The sequence below is a fragment of the Ipomoea nil genome, unplaced genomic scaffold (assembly GCF_001879475.1).
Source record: "Ipomoea nil cultivar Tokyo-kokei standard unplaced genomic scaffold, Asagao_1.1 scaffold3314, whole genome shotgun sequence".
NCBI classification, from domain to species: Eukaryota; Viridiplantae; Streptophyta; class Magnoliopsida; order Solanales; family Convolvulaceae; genus Ipomoea; species Ipomoea nil.
This window is the reverse complement of record NW_017619742.1, coordinates 198059-222874: the sequence shown is the minus strand read 5'-3', so window position 1 is coordinate 222874 and position 24816 is coordinate 198059.

Sequence of the window (24816 nt, the reverse complement as noted above, 5' to 3'; positions counted from 1 at the left end):
CATTGTTTATGCCTTGCCTTATCTGCCTTATCTATTGCGAACTGCATATGACTGCTACTATAACTGTTGCTTGTGTCTGGCCTTATCTGTCGAGTCATTCCCGGTTTTAAAAGCTAGAGTTCGTAGGATATATCTTCATGCTCAAAATGGTTTTCGTATATCTATATATATCTCTATATGTATTGTATTTCAACGCGTTGGTGTGGGTTACCAGCATCTCTCGCTGAACAGATATATTTGGCTTTCAGGCACAGAGGATTAGAGCACTGGAGCGCGCTAGAGCTGGAGCGTAGAAGTAGTATAGTTTCCCTCTCGGCCTGCGTGCCATATTATGCATTTATATTTCAGAGGATAGTAGTTAGACAGCCTGTGCACCTGGGTTCTCTAGCCCAGGTGTGGCATAGCACCCCGTACACTTATGTTACGTTTTGGGATTTAATGAGATATTACCTTTATTATATAAGCTTAAAATGTCTTGAAAATCAGGGGTGTTACAGTTGGTATCAGAGCCTAAGTTTGACCCTAGGAAAGACTCTTAAGACCGGACTTTAGGACATTAAGCTTGAACTCTAGATATTTAGGAACATAGGACTCAGGAATCTTAGGACGCGCGGTGAGATTGTGAGACCCACACATAACTTCCCTACACGTTGCCTTTGCTCATTCTGAAACCCTCCCCCATTTATCACTTCATAAGAAGTGCGTCAAACTCTAACTTCACACTCTTATAAACACCGACCAGGAAGACGATAACATGGCGCCGAACAGGAGACAATCAAGGACTCCGGAACCTGCCACCAGCGACCCCTTGACCCAAACCCTACAGCAACTAACACAAGTCGCGCAGGCGTTAAGCGACGCGGCCCTTCGCAACACCAGGCCCCCGCCACCTCCATCAAACGCAAACTCAGACGTCGCCCGACAAGTTTCAAATCACCGACCACCCACGTTTTCAGGAGAAGAGGATCCCGCAGTCCTGGAAGAATGGATCCGAACCCTTGATAAGATTTTTGGGGTAGTAGAATGCCCGGAGGAACGCCGCGTAGAGATAGCCTCGTTCTACTTCGGACACGAGGCCGATATCTGGTGGATCCACGAGGGACCCACTTATCAACAAGAACCAGGATTCAAGTGGGAGAACCTCAAAACACGACTACGAGAGAGATTCTATCCAACCCACGTGAAAGCATCCATGTATGAGGAGTTCCTTCATATAAAACAAGGAACGGCCACCGTCATAGAATACCATAAACGATTCCTCGAGCTGGCACGCTTCGCGCCAGAGCTAGTCCCCACCGAGGTGACCAAGATAGAGAGATTCGTGTCAGGCCTCAACTTCGAAGCTCGAAAGGCGCTAGTGGTAAGCAGACCTCAAACCCTCAACGAGGCTTACTCCAGTGCCGCGAATCTCTATCGAATCCAATTACTCCAACGCGGAGTTCAGGAACAAATGCGAAGGAGAAACACTGGTAGTGGGGCACCGCCGGTGAAAAGAACGAGAAACGACACCGGCACGAGGTCGAACAACCCGACCAACCAAAGACCGCCCCTGGGAAACAACGAAGCTAGTCCAAGAGGCTTCCCTTGCCCGAGATGCAACAAAAGCCACAGGGGCAAGGATTGCGCGGGCAACCCCTGGCGATGCTTCAATTGCGGAGAGGAAGGGCACAAGGCCTTCCAGTGCACTCAACCCCAAAGACCACGCCCCACCACCGTGGGTCAACACGGGGGCACCAGCCATCAAAGGAGTTACGGCGCCCCCGGGAAGGTATTCGTCATGAGCCAAACGCAAGCCGACCTCGGAAACGAGGAAGACCTAGAAGGGGAAAACCCAAACCCCGAAGGCGAGGACCATACGGACCTCGCCGAAGAAAATCCCGGAAGCGAATTCTGTCTAGGATGAACCATCACCCCGTGTAATCTTTCCCTATATCGTATAGACGACTTATTTAGTTTAATTACTTCGGGAGCATCATGTCTACTTAGCTTAGCTACTTAGAGAGTGTTATGAATAAAGATTCATTTTTGGTTCAAATTCCAATCCCGCTACGCGAGTAAGACACAAGCTACGTCATCCACTCAACCCTTCCCCACTAAAAGACGAAACAAGGAAAAGGACAAAAATCATCTCTTCAAGGAATGATGAATGTTACCACTAGGGATGGAACCTTAGACCTCTCAACTACAAGTTAAAGCTTTGACCACTAAGCCATGAATGCTTCTTGAAACCACAAGGGAACACCCTCTTAATAAACCCCTCCAAAACCCTTAAACCCACAAAATCCCCAAATCAAGAACCCTTCTTCTACCTTCTTCTTCTTCTTCTTCTTCTTCTTCTCTCTCTCTCTCTTCCCCCACACCCCCTCCCTCTCGCGTACCCCACTGCCCCACCACAGCCACCATCTCCCACCGACGCCGCCACCGCCCGGACGCACCCCGGCCTCGCCGCCGTCCAGACCGAGCCGCCGGAGACCGCCCGCCAACCGCCCGGGGTTCGCCCAGCCGAGACCCGCTGCCGCCTCCACCCGAACGCCACTCCCACGCCGCCTTTCCCTCGTCGTGAACCCCGCCTCGCCGCCGCCTCCCCCGCAATCGGAAGACGCCGCCTCATTACCCGCCGGAAAAACGCACCGGAGCTGCCCACCTCGCCGGAAACCTCGCCGGAAACCTCACCGGAAAAGTACCACCTATCGCGATGCCAAAGAAGCCTCTCGGAATCCGCACCCCGGAGTGGAACAGTGCCGATTACACCGTGATCGGAGGTAAAGCACTTGAACCCGACCAATTTTCTCCGGAATTGGTTGATATGCTTAAATACCAAGGCCTTTTAGATACTTATCTCGCCATCAAAGGGGACACATACCCCGAATTGGTAAAGGAATTCTATCAACACCTTCTAGCCACCAAACGGGGTGACAAGGTAGAAATCACCACCAAAGTCCGCGGCAAGGAAATTGTGCTTTCCGAAGGCCGTTTGGCTAAGCTCTTGAAATTGACCCTCACGGGTGTGTCCGACTATGACCGGAAAGGGTGGATTGACACCCAAACTACGGGATACAAGGACTATCTCGGGTACTTACTCGGGAAAGAGGATGGGTTCACCTCGGCCACCCGACCACACCGGAAATGGCTATCGGCGGAGCAAAAGATATTGGTTATGATTGTAACCGATAGCCTCTTGCCCACCAATAATAAGAGCAAGGATGTGGGGAGCTTGGAGTGTGCCTTTGCATACCTCCTAAAACACAAAATCAAATTCAACTTGCCGGCCCTCATGCTCAAGCACATGGAATTCTGTAAAACGAACAACCGGCTTAGCCTACCCTACGGGATGATCCTAAGTTGGATTATGGAGAAAAAGGGGGTGGATCTAAGCCACACCGAGGTCAAGACCCCCAATGGTATGGTTTTCAATGCCCAAAACCTTCGCCGCAACGACATCTACTACACCGAGGGAGGACACTATCTCACCCTCGAAGAAATTTGCCAAAAACCCGAGGTGGAACGTAGAGAATTGGTTGATCGGTTGGACATCTCCAACAAAAAGCTCAAGCGGGCCATGCAAGATTGCGGAGGCACGGAAGAAAATGAGGAACAGGAGGAGGATGACGAGCCCGACCCGACAGTGCAACCACGATCCGGAAGGGATCCGAGGGATCAAAACGAGAGCTTGGTCAATGAGCGCATTCTCGCACAGCTCAACCGGCAAAATCAGATCATGGAAGAAGGGTTCTCATCTTTGATTCGCACCACACGCGCACTCGATCAGAGGGTGGCAGCGATCGAGGCCGCCTTGGGCACTCGTGGGGCGCCCAGTTCCAGCACAGGAAACCGAGGTACACCCATAACTTCTCTATCACAACGCCACCAAAAGTACAGCCTACCCCAAACTAAGACAAACGTAGGGCCACGCTCCCACCCAGGAGGCCGAACTACGAGATGTCTAAGGGTGAAAGGGTGGACTATGACACCGGGCTTCGAGGACGAAGCCCCTTGTAAGGGGGGGAGAGTGTAACACCCCGTGTTACGACCTTTAATCTTGGATTAATTATTTAATTAATCCTGCTAATAATAGTTAAATGTGATTAATTAAGTTAAGTTCCCCTTTAATTAATGGGGTCCACCATGAACCGTAGACCCTAGCCTAAATTAGAGGCTTAAGTCTATTAGGAATAAAGATAGTAAACCTTTTACTATTCAGATTGTGATTAGGATCCGCTCTAATTAATATGGACCCTTATCCCTAAAGCGAGTCCCTGAATCCTATAAGGAATAGGATTAGTAAACCCATACCATTCAGGCCCTAATTAGGAGTCTTAAATATATAAATAAAGAACTTAGGAGACACGCAGAACGCCCACACGCATAAACGCCCATCACCCCAGGAGAGCTCCAAGAATCCCCTTAGAAGAAATCAAGAAAGCAAGAAAGCTTAAAGAAAGATCCTTCATAGCCAAGGAATTAATTAAGGCTAAGAGGTAACCCATGTCTCAACAAAACCTATTTTCATAGATATGATTTCCCCTTAGGGTTTCCCCCATATTATTGTGTATTGGCAAGATGTGTTGATTATTATTAATGTTTGATGTGATGATCCCATTAGGAATCTTGATAATCTTGATAGTAGGAGATTCTTGATGATTATGGAATTCTTGATGATTATATAGAGTTCTTGATGATTATGTGTTGTTCTTGATAATTGTGTGACGCTCTTGATGTTTATATACCGAATCTTGCAATTAGAAGACGAACCGTAAACTTGTTGATATAAAAGTAATTAGAACCCTAGGATGTATCGTATGATCTTATTCTTGGATTTTCGGGTGGGAATTCGCATGTTTGGGTGTTGATTATGTTTAGAAAAGCATGATAGATTATGTGCCGTACGGTTCTCGTATTTGATCCGTTAATTGTCCACGTGTTGTCATTAATTGCGTTGTAAAGTGTCTGAGCATGGTTTCGGGTTCCACAGCGGTTCCCGGGACGAAAAGTGGTGAAAAGAGTCAGTGGGGGGTAGGTGGGGGTAGGGGACCCGCCACCTACCCGTGGCGTTCTCGGGCAGCCGGCGGGCGGGCAGCTGCCCGCCGGGCACCCGCTGCCCGGAACAGTGGCAGCCGGCGGGCAGCCGGCGGGTGGACCACTACCCACCAGCTACCCGCTGGAATTTGTCCCCACTCGGGACCCCGGCTTCCCCGTTTGATGTTTCCCCGATCCCCGTGGTGTCCCAACGGACCCCGCTCGTCGTGCCTATGTCTAGTTTGATGCTTCGGGCACCGTTCGTAGGTTTATGAGTCTATTATATTGCATGCTAGTTGAATTGGTATCCCGTTGACCTAGGTGGAAGAAGTATGAACCCCTTAGGACTATTCTTAGTATGTGATGGATCACGCATAGGTTTTGTTATACGCTTTATCCCCTTCCCAATGTGTAATGTGGGTTGCATGTGCTTGCTATGTGTTATGTGTGCGTGTTGCTCCAATTCGGTTGCGATCGGATTGGTTATCCTGAGCTGCGGTTCAGAAGCCGGCTATAGTCAGATGGGAATTCCTGGCTGTAGTCGGATGACGGTATCCTGGGCTGCGGTCCAGAAGCTGGTTGTAGTCAGATGGGAATTCCTGGCTGCAATCAGATGACATCTTTCCTGAGCTGCGGTTCAGAGGCTGGCTGTAGTCAGATGGGAATTCCTGGCTACAGTCAGACAATACACTCTCTTGGGCTGCGGTCCACTGTTTGGTTGCGATCAAACATTATGATGAGCTGCGGTTCATCGGTCGGTTGCGATCGACCCCTCCGTGTTGCGATACGGGGCAGGGTGCTGCGGGGCCGTGTCAGAGCTATATGCGCTGACCCTCATGTATGGCCATGCGATTGGTCCTGTGGCGCCAACAAAGTGTGCTATGTGTTGTGATATGGATGAGCTGTGATTATGAATGTCTTGGAGAAATGTGACTGTGGGATTTATGTTGGGGATTGATTATGATGGGTGGTGATCATTGTTTATGCCTTGCCTTATCTGCCTTATCTATTGCGAACTGCATATGACTGCTACTATAACTGTTGCTTGTGTCTGGCCTTATCTGTCGAGTCATTCCCGGTTTTAAAAGCTAGAGTTCGTAGGATATATCTTCATGCTCAAAATGGTTTTCGTATATCTATATATATCTCTATATGTATTGTATTTCAACGCGTTGGTGTGGGTTACCAGCATCTCTCGCTGAACAGATATATTTGGCTTTCAGGCACAGAGGATTAGAGCACTGGAGCGCGCTAGAGCTGGAGCGTAGAAGTAGTATAGTTTCCCTCTCGGCCTGCGTGCCATATTATGCATTTATATTTCAGAGGATAGTAGTTAGACAGCCTGTGCACCTGGGTTCTCTAGCCCAGGTGTGGCATAGCACCCCGTACACTTATGTTACGTTTTGGGATTTAATGAGATATTACCTTTATTATATAAGCTTAAAATGTCTTGAAAATCAGGGGTGTTACAGGCTGCACTAATCATCACTCGTGCGGCTTCTTTAAGCGTCCGGTTTCTTCTTTCGGCAACACCATTTTGTTGTGGTGTTCTAGCGGCAGATAATTGATGAGAAATTCCATGTGAATTGCAAAAAGCTTGTATAACTCCATTCACGAACTCGGTTCCACGATCGGTTCGGATTTTTGATATTTGCAATTCTTTCTCATTTTGTTGTTGCTTCAACAGCTTCGGCAACACTTGTTCAACTTCATTTTTCTTCTTGAGAAACACGGTCCAAGTGTACCTGGAAAAATCATCAACAACAACAAGAGTATATTTCTTACCACTTACACTTATTGGATCAACCGGTCCAAATAAGTCCATGTGTAACAAGCTTAGCGGTCTTGATGTTGATTCGTGCGTCTTAGACTTGAATGATGATTTGATTTGCTTTCCGCGTTGGCATGCATCACACACTTGGTCCTTCTTGAAGATAATACTTGGTAGTCCTTCAACTAGATTTTTCTTTGCAAGCTGATTGATGGTCTTGAAGTTTAAATGGTTGAGCTTTCTGTGCCATTCCCAATTTGCTTCATTCGAATTTCTGGCCATTAAGCATACTGAAACTTTGCTTTTGCTCCAATCAACAACATACATATTCTTTCGCCTTTTTCCAGTGAGCACAACTTCATTTGAGAGCTCATGTTTGATTAGGCAATTATCTTTGGAAAATTCCACAAGATAGCCTTTATCACAAAACTGACTAGTGCTCAACAAATTGAATTTTAGGCCTTCAACAAATGAAACATCTTCGATCTTCAAACCATTTCTTTCAATTGTACCAACTCCTTTTGTAGTTCCATAATTTTGATTTCCTCCAAATATAACTTTTGGTCCATCGATTTTCTTGAAATTCACTAGACAAGATTTATTTCTAGTCATGTGGCGTTAGCAACCACTGTCAATGTACCAAACATCCTACAAAAAAGATTAGTTGGTTTTAGGTACCCGTACTTGCTTGGGTCCTTTGCTGTTAGTAATTTTTGGTAACCAAATCCACTTTGATCTTATTGAATTAAGATAAGGCGGTTTGTAACCATTTGAAACACGATAATCATAATTAACTTTTGAAAACATTTTTGGCGCCAGGTTTTGAAAAATATTTTTATATCTAGGCACCTGGGAAGAGGATTGTTGCTTTGGTCTATAAGAAGCATTAAAACATGATTTACACAACCAATCCTTTTGAGTGGAATAAAATCTTCCATCTCTATTTCTAGAAAAGCTTCCCTCTTTTCTAAAAATTCTTTTTGCACTTGACTCTTTGGCATATCTTTGCTTGAAGAATTTTTGTTGCTTTGCCGTGTTATTGAACTGTTTTGGCCTTTCAACATTCAACTTTGCTTTTGTTTGATAGCCAAGTCCTTGTCTCATTGTGCTGTATTGACTTTTAACAAATTTTACTACTTGCACTTTATTGTTTAAAGGAGTAGTAAGATTAGTCAGTTTCGGAGGGGTTTGAGAACATGTGGAGTCATAACCGATTCCGGTTCTATCTCCTGATGGCTTTTGCATGTTTACCATTTTATCCATAATTTTGGACGAATTAGTAAACGTAGCAATGGTAGCCCGAAGGTTATGTTCTCTAACCTCTCTTGATTTACACTCTTCTTGAAGTTGAATATTTTCACTCTTCAAGTTACTCACTTAAAGTAAAGCATCTTGTAATTTTTTATTCATCTCTTCTTTTTCAAGAATTAGAATATTATTGCGCTCCTTGAGTTGAGGATGTGTGAGCATAATCTCTTGACAATCTCGCATTAGACTGCCAATAGATTCACGAGAAAAAGAGGAATTAACAGAATTGAAAGAATTAGATGTTACCTCTTCTTCCTCTGCTCCAAGAGCCATAAAGCACTCTTCACTTGAACTCAACTCAATTGATTGGCATATTAGAGCCGTGTCATCTTCCGAACTTGAACTTTCATCACTTGATGACAATCCATTCGACTCATCGTTTTCATTTGGTTCATTGCTAATGAGAGCTTTTCTTTTGTCGCGCTTGAACCTTTGATCTTTGCTTTCGGATTTATTCGGTGTAGATTCAACATTTATGCCTTGATACTTGCTAACGATCGGATACGGGCAATTTATTTTGAAATGTCCGGGTTTGCGGCAATTGTAGCATAAATTGTTGTTTTCTTCGACTTTCTCTTCTTGTGTCGTGCGAGAAACGAATTTTCCACGAGCAGAATTTTTGTTGTCTCCTTTTCGCATAAACCTTCTAAACTTTTTCACAAAAAGAGCAAATTGTTCGTCAGTTATAAAATCAATATTATCTACTGACCTGGAGGTTGACGGTTGTTCGGCCATTAGAGCTGGATTTCGAATTTCATGAACTTCATCATCTTTGGCCTTCATTTCGAACTCATATGCTTTAAGATCACTAAATAATTTGTCGGTTGACAATATTCTTAGATCTCGGTGATCTCGCATAGCCGTAACCTTCATATCCCAAGTAGATGGTAAGCCTCGTAGAACTTTGAGATTAATTTCCTTTTGGCTAATATTTTTGCCAAGGTCATTAATTTCTCCAAGGATTTTGATCATTCGAGCTTCCATATCAACAATGGATTCGTTTGAGAGCATTTTGAAGTCCTCGAACTTCTTCATAGCAATAGTGAGCTTGTTATCTTTTTCTTGTTCATCTCCTTCTCCGATCTTGATGAGAGTATCCCAAATTTCTTTTGCACTTGTACATTTTCGAACCTTTGGGAATATTGTATCATCAATGGCTTTGAACAGAATATCTTTGGCAATGTTGTCAAGATTGTTCCTCTTTCTATCATCCGGCGTCCATTCCGGTTTTGGCTTTGGTACGAATTGTTGAGCATCCGGAGATAGAAGAAAAGCCGTATTTACTTTCAATATTTCGATCGGTCCGTTGGAGATAACTTCCCACATTTCATCGTGTAAAGCAGATAGATGAACCTGCATACGAACTTTCCAATCATCAAATTTATCAAGCGAGAATAATAGATTTTGAGCTAAATCTTTATTCATCTTCTCGGTGGATACGAGAGACAAATAATCCAATTTACACACACTGGGTAAGATGGATCTGCCTAGCAGTCAGAAACAAGGTTGACCCAAATAGGCAACCTGCTGTTGATACTGATTGACTCAAATAGGCTACAGGCCTTGATACCAATTGTTAGTATCGATTAGAGACAAATTCTGACTCGGATAGGCACCAGCTCTGATACCAATTGTTGGTCCCAAAAGAGGTAAGGTGAAAGTCTAGAGGGGGGGGGGGGGTGAATAGACTTTCAAACTTTTTCGCACAATATAACAAAAGGTAAGCCAGAGATAAACCAAGACTCTTAACTAGATTGTTAGAGTCCGGTGCACAGCGGAATTAAATAAACGATACGGTGTGTGTGTAGATCGTGTCAAGATTATTGACGTGAGAAGCAAGCAAGAGCAGTAAGTAAAGAAAGCAGTAAAGAACACAAGGCAATTTATAGTGGTTCGCGAGGTGATGTAATCCTCCTACTCCACTTGCTCTTTTCTCCAAGAGCTAATTCACTATATCCACCACTTCTTGGTTCCAAGATACAATGAAATTCCGTGATCTAGTGCTTTGATCACGAAGCCCATACTAATCACGCCTAGTGCCTCCAACACTGCTGCTTCGGGTTTCACGTCGCCGCGTTACTTTCCCAGGATTTCACAACTCCGTGCTACTTTCCCCCCGTCTTCTACGATCCGGTAGAAACGTATCTTCCGTGATCTGGTGCTTTGATCACCAAGCCCACACCAATCACGCCCAATGTCTTCCCGACACTGCTGCTTCGGATCTCACACCTCCGTGTGACAATCCAGGATTTCACAACTCCGTGTTACTTTCCTCCTTTCCCTTGTTTTGCTCCAAAACAAGTTTTGCCTTGCTTCCAACTTTGAGATTCTGTAGATGATCTTCGTTGATGCGCTTAATCTCTTGAAGTTGATGAAGATTTCAACACTCTTGGATATTTCTTTTCTAAGCTCTGTATCACTCTGAGTGTTTTTCTCACAAAAGATATATCAATTTAAGCTTCTGAGATGGAAAGCTTTCTTTGAATTTTGTATGCTCTGTTTAGCTCTGTATTCTTGCTCTATTGCGTTCTTGCTTCTCTTTCACCCCTGCTTTCCAAAGCTTCAATCTTCATCCTTTTATAGCTGGTAATGAGAATCCGTCCGTTGGAAAGAAACGGTCTCATTTTCAAATTTTGCTTAGCTGTATAGCCTTTTGTCAGAAAATAAGATAACGTTGCAGATCTTGTCAGATATTTCAAATTGAGCTTGAGGTTTCAGCAAAAATGGCGTCCCATGAATCTCCATCTGGTGTAGATCACGCCTCTTGGGATTTTTATCTTCAAAATATATTCTCCAATATAATCCCTTACTAGTTAGACTAGTATTTTTGCTTCTGCAACTTCTTCTTATATTTTCCTCTGTACTTCGCGTGTCTGGGTCTGTAGACTGCTTCCAGACTTCATCTCTTCAATTGACTTGGAAATCTCTTCCCTTGTGAAACTTCATCCCTTTCTATTTTGGGAAATGAAATCTCTATCCCTTGCTAGATTTGTCAATTGAATTCTCATCCCTTACTTGATTTGGAATTGCAATCTCATCCCTTGCAATCTATATCTCCAATTGAATTGAAGCCTTGTAAATCTCATCCCCTGTACCAATTTGAACTTCAATTCTTCTGATGAAATTGCATCCCTATTTCAATTTCGGGGTTCCAATTTGTTTGGGATACCAATTCGAGAAACTGCATCCCTTGCACTTGTAAACTTCATCCCTTAGTCAATTTGGAAATCTCATTCCCTTTGAGAGTTTTTTCCACTTTTGGTCCTATGACTTTAGTGTCTCCGTCAACTTAGGTTCATAACTTATATTCCTGACATAAGTAGTGCTTGACTTTGATTTTTTTTCCAATTTTAGTCCTTCCGGCCATCTGAGCGGCCAGTTCCGATCGAATTAATAAATTGTTTTGTATATTTAAATTTTAGAAGGGTAAATAAGTCTTTCACCATCAATAAAAAAATTAAAATTAATGAATTGTTTTAACCCATCCGCTGCTTCGTCTTCAACAACAACAAGACTCTTCATAGAAACGCAGCCCCCTCCATCTCTCTGTCACTCTCTCCTTTGCATTTTTCATTCTTCCTCTGCGAAACTTAAAAAAAAATCTCATATTCTTCTCACGTATCTGCATATCCTCTCACGGTAAGCAACAAAACCCCTACAAACCCTAACTCAAATCAAGCCAAAATTCCTTCTTAATCAGCAACGCCGGAACGAAATCTATGAAGAAACACCAAGTATAATATTGGCTTCACTGGCATGGCTTCACAAATAGTTGCATCTTCTTCGAACATGACGGCATACGGTATGAACACAGAGTCAATGATAAAAATTTTGAATTTTTAGTTATGTGGGTGGGGGGAGGGGGCGTTGTATGAATAGGGTAGTAGTTTAGGAGAGATAAGGGTAGCAGTTTATATATTGCTTGTCTATGATTTGTATGAGCTAACTTGTCTATTTTATTCAATTTATTGTTGTGTATTTTTGTGGGGACCAAAATATGAAATACTTGATCTCTTTTTTATGTATTTGGTATTTAGTGAGACATTACTTTATTTGAAGTGTTTGTCAGTTCTTTTGCATTTCTGTGAGGACCATTATTAGTGCCAATAGAAATGAATTGTTCCAAACAATGCTTTCCTTAAACAGTAAAAAGTATTAACATTGAATAATGAAAAATTCCTAGCAGATGAGAACATATAGTCAAAATATTTTTTGCTTTGCAATTGTTACTTTCCTCAAAGCAGAAGTGTTACTTTCCTCTTTTATTTTTTGCTTAGCAATTGTTATCTCTCAAATATTTTCTGCTTTGTTGACCTGCTTGCATGCAAAACACACTAATGTTAATCATATTCTAACTCCATATTGTTGGATTTCCTCAATGGCTCAATTAGATTTTACACTATGATTTTTTTCCTTGTTAAGAACACCATTGTGATGCTACTATAAGTAAATGCAATTTTCATTCCAAGTGTTGAACGTATATTTGTCTTTGAAGGTGAAAATGCAGGACCTAATAGCAGTGAAAGTGATGAGAGTGATTGGAAATATGAAGAGGAGTTTGATAACAATGAAACTAGGGATGACATGGATTTTGAGACTCATGTAGACCCATTACTTGACACTGGTGGGGTTAATGATACTTTATATAATTCATTTGAACCAAACCTTTCCGATGATGCCTCTGTTGTGGAGTCAGACAGTGATGGTGAGATATCGGGCAGTTTGTGGACTAGTTTTAGGCTAAGTAGAGATATGAATAACCCACATTTCACTCTAGGTATGACATTTGCCTCAAAGCAAGAATTCAAGGATGCATTGCAAAACTATGCAATTAAAAATGGTAAAGATATTAAGGTTGTGAAGAATGATAAAGAGAGATTCATTGTAGAATGCAAAACTGATGGATGTCCTTTTAGAATAAGTCTTAGAAAAGTGATTAACTCTTTGTCATGGAGGATTTTAAAGATGCAGGAAAATCATGAAGGTTGTTCATGGGCCTTTGATAATGGGATGTTGAACTCATCTAAGGTAGCTAAGAGATGGTGTAATGAGATTAAATTTCATCAAGACTGGAAGATGCTCAAGTTTAAAGAGAAAGTGCACAATGATGACAAGTTTAATATGAGCGAAAGGCAAACTTATAGAGTGCTAGCCAAAGCAAAACAAATGATTCAAGGAAATGAAGAAGAGAACTTTAATAAGATTTGGAATTATGTGTTAGAAATTGAAAGAACAAATCCAATGTCCAAATATTCAGTTAAGGTGAGTGAATTACAAGAATTGAATGGGGATGAAAGATTTCTAAGGTTCTACATGTGTTGGGATGCATGCAAGAAGGGTTTCAAGTATTGTAGGCCAATTATTGGAGTTGATGGCACTCACTTGAAAAATTTAACAGGAGGTGTGTTGTTAACTGCAATTGGAATAGATTCCAATGATAGCATTTTCCCTTTATGTTATGCCATAGTTGAGAAGGAAACAAAACAATCATGGAGTTGGTTTTTAAAATTGTTGAAAAGGGATTGGGAGATTTCAGATGATTTTGAGCATCAATTTACTCTAATTTCTGACAAACAGAAGGGGATAATTGCAGCACATGAAGATGTTATACCAAGAATGGAACACAGATTTTGTGTTAGACATCTCTACGGGAATATGAAAGTAGCAGGCTTCCAAGGTAAGTCTATTAAAGATGCATTGTGGAGATGTGCTAGAGCATATACTGTTTCTGAGTTTACTGCAGCTTTTAGAGCTTTGAAGGAGTTAGATGTTAATGCATTTGAGTGGTTAGTTGATAAACATCCCAGAGAATGGTCGCGATCACACTTCTCATGTCACTCACATAGTGATATGTTGGTAAATAATATTTGTGAATGTTTTAATAGTGCCATATCTGAAGCAAGACAACAACCAATTATTGGATGCCTAGAATCAATGAGGCAAATGTTAATGAAAAAAATGTATAACTGTAGGGAGACTGGCAAGGCATGGATTACTAGTATTTGTCCTAGGATTTTAGATAAGTTAGCTGTGATTGAGAATCAAGCTGCAAGTTGCATTGCTACCCAATGTGATTACCATCTCTTTGAAGTTAAAGGAATGTATGGGGATCAACAAGAGGTTAACTTGGAGAGGAAAAGTTGTTCTTGCAGAAAGTGGGACTTAACAGGTAATTGCATAGTATATTCTTTTTTGTTTTTACTTTTTTATTATAGCTAAAACACTAACAACTTAAATTGTATTGTAGGAATCCCATGTAAGCATGCAGTGTGTGCTATTTGGAAAATCAAAGGATCAGTTCATGAATTTGTTGACAAGTGTTATTCTAAGAATTCTTATTTGCAAATATATGGACAATCCATACATCCTTTGGCAGGGCCTGAGCAATGGCCAATATCTGATAGAAAACCACCTCTTCCCCCTCTATACACTTCCAGGCCAGGTAGACCAAGGAAGTCAAGGAAAAAATCAGCTGATGAGTTAACATGTTCAAAAATCAGCAAAGATGGAGTAAAAGTGGCTAGGAAACACATCCAATTGCATTGCACCATATGTAGGAAGGCAGGTCATAACTGCAGAAGTTGTCCAGAAAAGGTTAATAGGAAATCTAAACAGGTAAAAGTATAGTATATTATCATATTTAATCATTTTATATATTTTGGTCAATGATTACAAATGTTATTCCTATTATTTCAGATGAAACCAAGGAAAAGGACATTGAAAGCAAGTGAACCAATTCAAATATTTATTGAAGAGCAACAAGGCACTCCAACAACTGAACAACAACAAGGCTTTCCCACAACTGAACAACAAGAAAGCATTCCCACCACTGAACAACTAGGCATTCCAATAACTGAAGAGCATGCAAGCATACCGGTAAATGAAGAACAAATCACTCAAGATGATATTGACTTCATGAATATGTTTGATTTCTCAACACCATTTGAAGAAAACGCTACTCCTTTTCAAGAACAACCTGTCATAGTTGAAGAACATCTTGGCTCAACTTCTACCATCCAACAAAATGAACATGGAGTTAAGATGTGTTATGGACTACCACCACCTCTAAAGAAGAGGTTAAAGAAGCCTACCTAGTGGATATTCACTAACCATGTGTTTTGATGTTAGCAATAACAATGCCAATTTGTAATGTTTTTTTGCTCAATGAATATTGTATTTGGTTGAATCATGGTATTTTGGAGGTTAATTAATAGATGTTTGTAGTTTTGCTACTGCAACTTTTCTGCTTACAGTTTACTGAGTTTATTGCATAATTATGATTGGCTTTTTAGCTTGAGTTCAGGATTATTTAAATTACTATGTCATATTGTGAGACCAATTTTGTGATTGTCTATGTTTTTATCCTAATTTTGCAGTTCAGGAGGCATATTGGATGTGCATATTGCACTCCCTAAATTATAACAGAGGCATATCTGCTGAACTAGTATGACTATTTTAACAAGAGAGTTTCATAAGAAAAAAACCAACATGCAATTGGCTGGCTAATCAAATAAGAATTTTTAATACATATCAAATAAAATATACTTATATTGCAGCTATGCAGCAAGTCATTTCATAAGAAAAATACCAACTCTTTCAATTGCAATATGATTTCTCTTTGCAGCTCATAAACTGAAATATGATTGCTCTATAGTTTAATATAAAATCCGAAGTAAAATATTGCACTTTTTTTTTTTCTTTTGCATCAATATCACAAGAGAACATAATTAAAATTTATTGAATCTTGACCCTGTCATGTGTACAGTTCTCTGGTTTCCATCTCTCTCTCTGGCCTTTTATCAAACATGTGCTGAGCATTCGACACCTGTGACTGCAACTTCCTGACTTTCTCTTAAAATTGGCACATAAAGCAATTTGCTCTACTGTTTTCAGGTTCTTGAGTCTGCAATTTCTGTATAAAATTTTGAAGATGTTGTACCCTTGTAAATGGAAGCCATTTCATGTAAAAACCTTCCATTGTACAACTGCGACCCCATCAAGTATAGGTTGTTCCCTGCATTTTCACAATGAAAGATTTTGACTTGATGGTCCTGTTTAAAGGTGTAGAGAAAACATCTAAACAATGTAACTCCCTTTCCTATTTAAGTTTCCCCATCTTTTAAATTTTCCCTAGTTTTAATCAAGGAGAGAGTGACAGAGAGAGGGAGGGGGGCTACGGCCTGCGTGTGAGTGTTGTTGTTGTTGATGACGAAGAATGGCGAAGCAGCGGAGTGGGTACAAAGCAATTCATTAATTTTATTTTTTTTTTATTTTTAATTAATGGTGAAAGACTTATTTACCCTTCTAAAATCTAAATACACAAGATAATTCATTAATTTCGATCGGAACTCACTGCTCAGATGACCGGAAGGACTAAAAATGGAAAAAAAATCAAAGTCAAGCACTACTTATGTTAGGAATAAAAGTTGTGAACCTAAGTTGACGGAGGCACTAAAGTCATAGGACCAAAAGTCGCAAAAACTCTTCCCTTTGACTTTGCAAATTGCATCCCTTGATATCTCATCCCATAGTCAAATTGGAAATCTCATCCCATGACTTGCAAATTGTATCCCTTCGGCCAAACCATCGCCTCTTACTTGATCAGATGGAATTTTAACTTGGCTTCTTTAAAATATGTGGGATGTGAGATTCGAACCTGTGACCTTGCACATAATATTTCAAACTTCTACCATCTCATCCGTACAGCCTATTGGTTATCTTCTTGTTCCACTTGGTGTACTCCTTTCTTTCCATAGATGCTTGATCTTCAAGATAGCTTCATGCAAACTTCAAGTCACGTTCTTTCTTCTTCGGGATTTCTTGAGGGATTTTCTCAAATTTCATACGCATACATCTTCCTCTTCTGTTTGCCATTTTCTCTTGACAAATTCTTGATTTTTGGCTTGATACCTTCTTCATCCATTTCCTCAACTAATGAATTTATTTTTCCCTTTCTTGGTCTAAGACTCGACTAGTCTAATAAAATAAAATTGGGGATCTACGAATTACAATATGGCTTATCAAAATCTATTACAATTTATTCCTAACATGAACACTTCTTTTGGCCCAAGCTAAGAAGGGATGTGGAAATGTTTGTTAGCAACTGTGTTACTTGCAAACAAGCTAAATCACGATCTCTGCCACAAGGGTTATACACACCATTACCTGTTCCGAAGGAACCATGGACTGATTTATCTATGGATTTTATAGTAGGGTTACCTAGAAGCAGAAGGGGTCATGACTCAATCTATGTTGTTGTTGATCAATTTAGTAAAATGGCTCATTTTATTGGTTGTCACAAAACTAATGATGCCTCTCATATTGCAGATTTATTCTTCAAGGAGGTAGTGCGTTTACATGGGATTCCACATACCATCGTATCTGATCGCGAGTCTAAGTTTCTAAGCCATTTTTGGCGAATACTCTGGGGAAAGCTTAGTACAAAACTTCTGTACTCAACTGCTTGTCATCCACAGACAGATGGCCAAACCGAAGTTGTGAATAGAACTCTAACACAACTTCTAAGGGTAGTCATTAAAAAAAAACCTCAAGTCATGGGAAGAAAGCTTACCATATGTGGAGTTTGCTTATAACCGAGCAATACATTCCCTTCCATTTGAGGTTGCTTATGGTTTTAATCCATTAACTCCCTTAGATTTGATTCCCTTCCATGTGAATGATAGGGAATGTGTGGATGTTGCTAAGAGAGCTCAAGGGATTCGTGACTTCCACTCCAAGGTTCGAGCTCAAATTGAAAAGAAAAATGAGCAATACGCTCAAAAGGCCAACAAAGGATGCAAGGCTACAATTTTTAAACTTGGAGATTGGGTTTGGATACACTACAACAAAAATATATTTCCAAACCAGCGCAAGCCCAAGTTGATGCCTCGAGGAGATGGACCTTTCCAAGTGCTTGAAAGAATCAATGACAATGCATACAAATTAGATCTTCGAGGTGAGCATAATGTCTCTTCTACCTTCAATGTTGCTGATTTATCTCCACTTGAATTTTCAGATTCGAGAACGAATCTTTTTCAAGAGGGGGAAGATGATGAGACCCAAAGACAACAAGCAAATGATCCCATCAAAGACTCTAGTGGCCCGACAACAAGATCCAAGTCAAAAAAGATTCAAGAAGCTTTTAACACTTTTGTGCAAGAAAATTGGAGTACAACCGCTATTTATGAAGAAGGAGATCAATCTGGAGAAACAATTCCATTCAATTTCCTTGACATCAAGACTTTTGAAGAGAGCTACTAGCTTAAGGAGTGTGTTTCACCTACTAGATTGATGAATCACCTACTTGCTTAGTGATTCACCTACTTGTTTGTGCAACTTCATCACTACCTAGCTACTCACTCACCTCCTTGCTTGTCATCAATCAAGTAGCTCAAGCAAGCACCTCAAGCAACTAGCTTACTCAAGGAGACAAAGCATTAAATGCTTATGACAAACCCATGTGAAAGATAGCAAGCTTTGGAAGAAAATCCAGCCTACTCCAAATCTGATTTCATACGTAAAAAGGGGGGAGATGAGGTGTATTTTGTAACTTGTAATTTTTAATTATTTACTTCATAGTTAAGGGATGAAGCCTAGAATATTTTATACATTTAAATCCCTGATTTTTCCCTATAAAAACCCCATCACCATTGGGTTCAAATAGCTTGTAATATTTGGAATGAAATGAGATTTTTTCTCCTTTTCTTTGCATGAGAATTGCATTGAGTGTTTAGGTTGTTTGTGAGAAGCATTCAATCTAAGTAAGCTAATGAGAAGCTAGTTTACAAGTCAAGAAGGCATATCCCACTATCTTGTTCTTTATATTCATACACATACCCAAAAATCCCAAAAAGAATAGAACTACTACTTATATTACATAGTTAAGTTTGTTCTTATTTCTTATCTCAAGTGCTAGATTCCTAAGTCTAGTTCTTTGCCTTGTTTAATCATCCAAGGGTTGAGATGATACATTGGCCAGGCAATTGTAGAGTTCTGGATCTCAAAATCCAAGACTCTACAAGGTAAGATCCTTTATAGGACACGAAAGGTTCTGGAGTGATTCCTTGGGTGTGCATTTGTTGTGAGAAGCAACCCGTGTACACATCAGAGAAGATGCAGGAGTTGAAAGTGCAATTACAGGAGTTGCTGGACAAGGGTTACATCTGACCGAGTACCTCGCCGTGGGGAGCGCCTGTGCTCTTCGTTAAAAAGAAAGACGGAAACATGAGGTTGTGCATAGACTACCGGGAGTTAAACCAGGAAACCGTTATGAACAAGTACCCACTTCTAAGAATCGATGATCTGTTTGACCAACTCAAGGGCGCAGGCGTATTCTCTAAGATTGATCTGAGGTCGAACTACCATCAGCCAAAAGTAGCCGATAAAGATGTACCTAAGATAGCCTTCAGGACTCGCTATAGACATCACGAGTTCACGGTAATGCCGTTCGGTCTGACCAATGCGCCGACAGTGTTTATGGATTTGATTAATCGAGTATTCAAACCGCACTTGGATGATTTTGTGATTGTGTTCATTGATGAAATCCTCGTCTATTCCCGGAGCAAGGAGGAACATGAAAGGCATCTTCGTATCGTGCTTCAGACCTTGAGAGAGAAACAGCTTTATGCCAAGCTCTCTAAGTGTGAGTTTTGGAAAGACAGTGTAACTTTCTTGGGGCATGTGATAAACAGCAACGGTATCTTAGTGGATCCGGATAAGATCCGAGCAGTGAAGGATTCAGCAATACCGACGTCAGTTGCGGAAGTAAGGAGTTTCCTTGGGTTAGCGGGATACTACCGCAGGTTCGTATTGGTCTTCGCGAAGGTGGCTCAACTGTTGACCAAGTTGTTAAAGAAGGACGTTCCTTTTCAGTGGAACCAAGATTGTGATTTAGCATTTCGGGAACTAAAGGATAAGCTGACCACCGCGCCCGTGTTAACCCTACCTTCTGGGACTGAAAGATTCGAAGTGTACAACGATGCTTCCAAGAAAGGTTTGGTATGTGTTCTGATGCAAAATGGGAGAGTAATCGCATATTCCTCTAGATAGCTTAAAGTGGATGAAGAGAGTTATCCGACCCATGATCTAGAACTAGCAGTAGTGGTCTTTGCCCTGAAAATCTGGAGACATTATTTATACGAAGTGCAGTGTAAAATCTTCATGGATCATAAAAGCCTCAAATACATCTTCACACAAAAGGACCTGAACATGCATCAGAGGCGTTGGCTAGAGCTCATTAAGGATTATGAATTGGATATTCAGTACCACGAGGGAAAAGCAAACGTGGTAGCCGATGAACTTTGTAAGGAGTTACAAAAGATGAACTTGGAGGTGGTGGAACAAGGTGAGGTGGAAGCCGAGGTCCATTTCTTAAACATGCAGATCACTAAACCAAACAACAATTACAGCGGAAGACTGAAAGATAGATGTATGTAAATAAACTGGAACACGGGGTGCTATGCCACGTTCACAAAAGAGATGAACGCACAGGCAACATCTGCAATGTTTACATCTAAACCCATTGTCTCTTTGTTCTACATCTAAACTGGCACACAGGCCACAAAAACGTAAGGGAGAAGCTAAACTAGCAAGTACTAGACCGCGCAGTCGCCTATACATCACCTGAAAGAACACAATAAACATGGGACGACTCCCGGTCAGCGAATAATGCTATTAACCCACCAATACATGTGAAATAACATACATAGGTAAGATATAAGTTGTAAAGCCATTTTCGAAATGGAATACATATATATAAGTACAAAACCAAGAGTAATAGCCAACATAAGACTCAACACTCTCAACAATAACACGGGAACACATCCTAAGACCACAAAGAATAATACGACTCATAAGAATTCTCAAGGCATGATCTATCATCACCCAATAGATCAAAACCCGACATGCACAACGCAATGGAATAAGACTCACCCACGACAACACATGCCAAGGAAACACTTGCCTTTGTGACTACACATGTCACAAGAGAAGAACTCACAACAACGGCTACACAAGCCCACGTGACATCACCCATCATGAGTTGATATGCCTTCTTTATGCCCGGTTCCAACCTTATGGCTACCCCAACCTTATTTCTTCTTCCAACCATTACCTCCAGGACCCCTGTACTTCTTAGTCCAACCTTTTCCCTCCTGGGACCGTCGTCCCCCACCAACAAACCGCCAACAAGACCACCAATTTCATAGTACACGAGGGTACCGTACACGCACACGACAACACATGCCCCCCAAGAATCACGTGAACCTTACACAAAGGTCACAACTCCATATTCACATCACGGCCACCACGAGGACCGCTGCAATACCTTGGTGACTAGTGTCCCATTCCACTAATTGTGCAATCCAGGTAAAGCCACACACGCATCACACTTCAACAGGAATCAATCAACGGATCACAACGAAGATATGAAACCATACTCAATCAAGGAATGGAACACAGTCCAACAACAACAACGATGAATAACACAAGTTATCATCTACCAATCGGAAGGTACAAACAACACACACGCTAGCATTTAGACACCAAACTAGCATGCTTATCAAACGGGTAAAACAAACGTAGTTTCGAAAAATACACAAGACTCATCACGGTTCAACGAAACACAATGTTGAATACTTAGCATGATTCAAGACACCAAAGACCTACATGGATACCTACCATATAGTTCTAGACATACCACATTACTCAATTAATCCATGGATTGAATGTGGATTTTTGGGGTGTCACATGTAGCCTTTGTGCATATGGAATGGGGGGTACAAAAGGTTTTACTGTAGAGGAAGTGAGGTTTTGATCACTAGAACTCTCTTTAGGCACTTGCTCCTCTTCTTTATCACTCTCTTTTTCAACACTCATGAGTTCTTTTTCTTTCATAATTTCATTCAATATCTTACCACTTCTCAAACTGACAGCCATAGCTCCTTCCCTAGGGTTTATTTCAGTGGTACTAGGAAACTTACCTCGATCTTTTTCTACAACAAATTTAGCTAACTGACCTACTTAGACCTCTAAATTATGAATGGATGCTTGGTTGGACTGAGCAACCTTATCAAATTTTGCATCCATTTTCTTCATCATAGTGTCCTGGCTAGCCATGTATTGCATGAACATCTCCTCTAATTGAGGCTTCTTCTCCTGAGCAGGGAGTTGATACTATTGTGGTGTAGGTGGCTGTTGGAAGGGTATGTATTGTTGATGCTGGAATCCTGATGGTCCTTGTTGCTGAAATCTGGGTGGTCCCATTGGTCTTGCATTACCTTGATCTCTCCATGAGAAGTTAGGATGGTTTCACCAACCTGGATTATAGGTATGGGAAAATGGATCACTCCTTGGTTGTTGCCTACCCATGTTGGATCCATGGATGTTTCGTATGTCTAGAGCTATATGGTAGGAATCCATGTAGGACTTTGGTGTCTTGAATCGTGCCAAATGTTCAACATTGTGTTTCGTTGAACCGAGTGGTGTCTTGTGTGTTCCTCGGAACTATCTTGAGTTTCCCCGTTGATGAGCATGCTAGTTTGTTGTCTTAGTGCTAGCGTGTGTGTTGTTTGTACCTTCCGATTGGTTGATGATAACTTGTGTTATTCATCGTTGTTGTTGTTGAGCTGTGACCCATTCCTTGATTGAGTATGTTTCATACCGTCGTTGCGATCCTTTGTTTGACTCGTGTTGAGTTGTGGTGCGTGTGTGGCTTTACCTGGATTGCACGATTAGTGGTATGGGACACTAGTCACCAAGGTATTGTAGCGGTCCTAGTGGTAGCCGTGACGTGAATATGGAGTGTAACACCCCGTGTTTCGAGTCCTAAAACCAATTAGTTAATTAATCAATAGCCCAAGAGAAAGAATAAATTATAATGATTAATTAGGAAAAAGGCCCACCATAGTCCGTGGGCCCTCATATATAAACCCAACCCCTAATCCCAATAGGATTAGACTCTAAATAAGATCCCTAGATCTATAAATAGGACTTAGGAGGCACCTAGAATCCCACCACAATAATCTCTCACCACCCAAAGAGCTCCAAGAATTCCCCTAGGAGAAATCAAGAAATCAAGAAAGCTTAATGAAAGATCCTTCATAGCCAAGGAATTAATTAAGGCTAAGAGGTAACCCATGTCTCAACAAAACCTATTTTCATAGCTATGATTCCCCCTTAGGGTTTCCCCCATATTATTGTGATTGGCGAGATATGATGATGATTATTGATGTTTGATGTGATGATCCCATGAGGGATCTTGATAATCTTGATATTGGGAGATTCTTGATAATTATGGTGTTCTTGATGATTATATGGAATTCTTGATAATTATGTGTTGTTCTTGATAATTGCGTGATGTTCTTGATGCTTATGTGTTATCCTTACCGAATCTTGCAATTAGAAGGCGAATCGTATTCTTATTGACATAAAAGTGATTAGAACCCTAGGTTGTATCGTACGTTATGATTCTTGGATTGTGGGGTGGGGAAATCGCATGTTTGGGTGTTGATTATGTTTAGAAAAGCATGATAGGTTATGTGCCGTTCGTTTCTCGTATTTGAACCATTAATTGTCTACGTGTTGATCATTAATTGCGTTGTAAAGTGTCTAAGCATGGTTTCGGGTTCCACAATGGTTCCCGGGGCGTATTGTGTGATAAGAGTCAATGGGGGGTAGGTGGGGGGGTAGGGGACCCGCCACCTACCCACGGCCGAGAACACCTTCCCGGCAGTGGGCAGCCGGCGGGCGGGCAGCTGCCCGCTGGCGACCCGCTGCCCGAAACAGTAAAGTCCTGCGGGCAGCCGGCGGGTGGCCCCTCACCCACCGGCTACCCGCTGGAAATTATCCCACCTTGGGACCCCGGCTTCCCCGTTTGATGTTCCCCCGTTTCCCGTGGTGTCCCAACGGACTCCGTTTATCGTGCCATGTCTAGTTTGATGTTTCGGGTACCGTTCGTAGGTTTATGAGTCTATTATATTGCATACTAGTTGAATTGGTATCCCGTTGACCTAGGTGGAAGGAGTATGAACCCCTTAGGACTATTCTTAGTATGTGATGGATCACGCATCGGTTTTGTTATGCGCTTTATCCCCCTTCCCAATGTGTAATATGGGTTGCATGTGCTTGCTATGTGTTATGTGTGTATGTTACCCCAATTCGGTTGCAATCGGATTGGTTATGCTGAGCTGCGGTTCAGAAGCTGGCTGCGGTCAGATTGATACTCTTGGGCTGCGGTCCACCGTTTGGTTGCGATAAAACGTTTCTATACGAGCTGCGGTTCGTCCTTTTTCCTGGCTGCGGTCAGATGACATTCTCTTGGGCTGCGGTCCACTGTTTGGTTGCGATCAAACACTATGATGAGCTGCGGTTCATCGGTCGGTTGCGATCGACCCCTCCGTGTTGCGATACGGGGTAGGGTGCTGCGGGGCCGTGTCAGAGCTATATGCGCTGACCCTCATGTATGGGCATGCGATTGGTCCTGTGGCGCCAACAAAGTGTGTTATGTGTGGTGACATGGACGAGTTGTGATTACGAGTGTCTTGGGGGATGTGACTATGGGATTTATATTGGGGATTTTTCATGTTGGGTTACGATCATTGTTTATGCTTTGCCTTATCTGTCTTATCTGTTGTGAACTTCATATGCTCGTTATGACTGTTGCTCGTGTCTGGCCTTATCTGTCGAGTCATTCCCGGTTTTAAAGCTAGAGTTCGTAGGATATA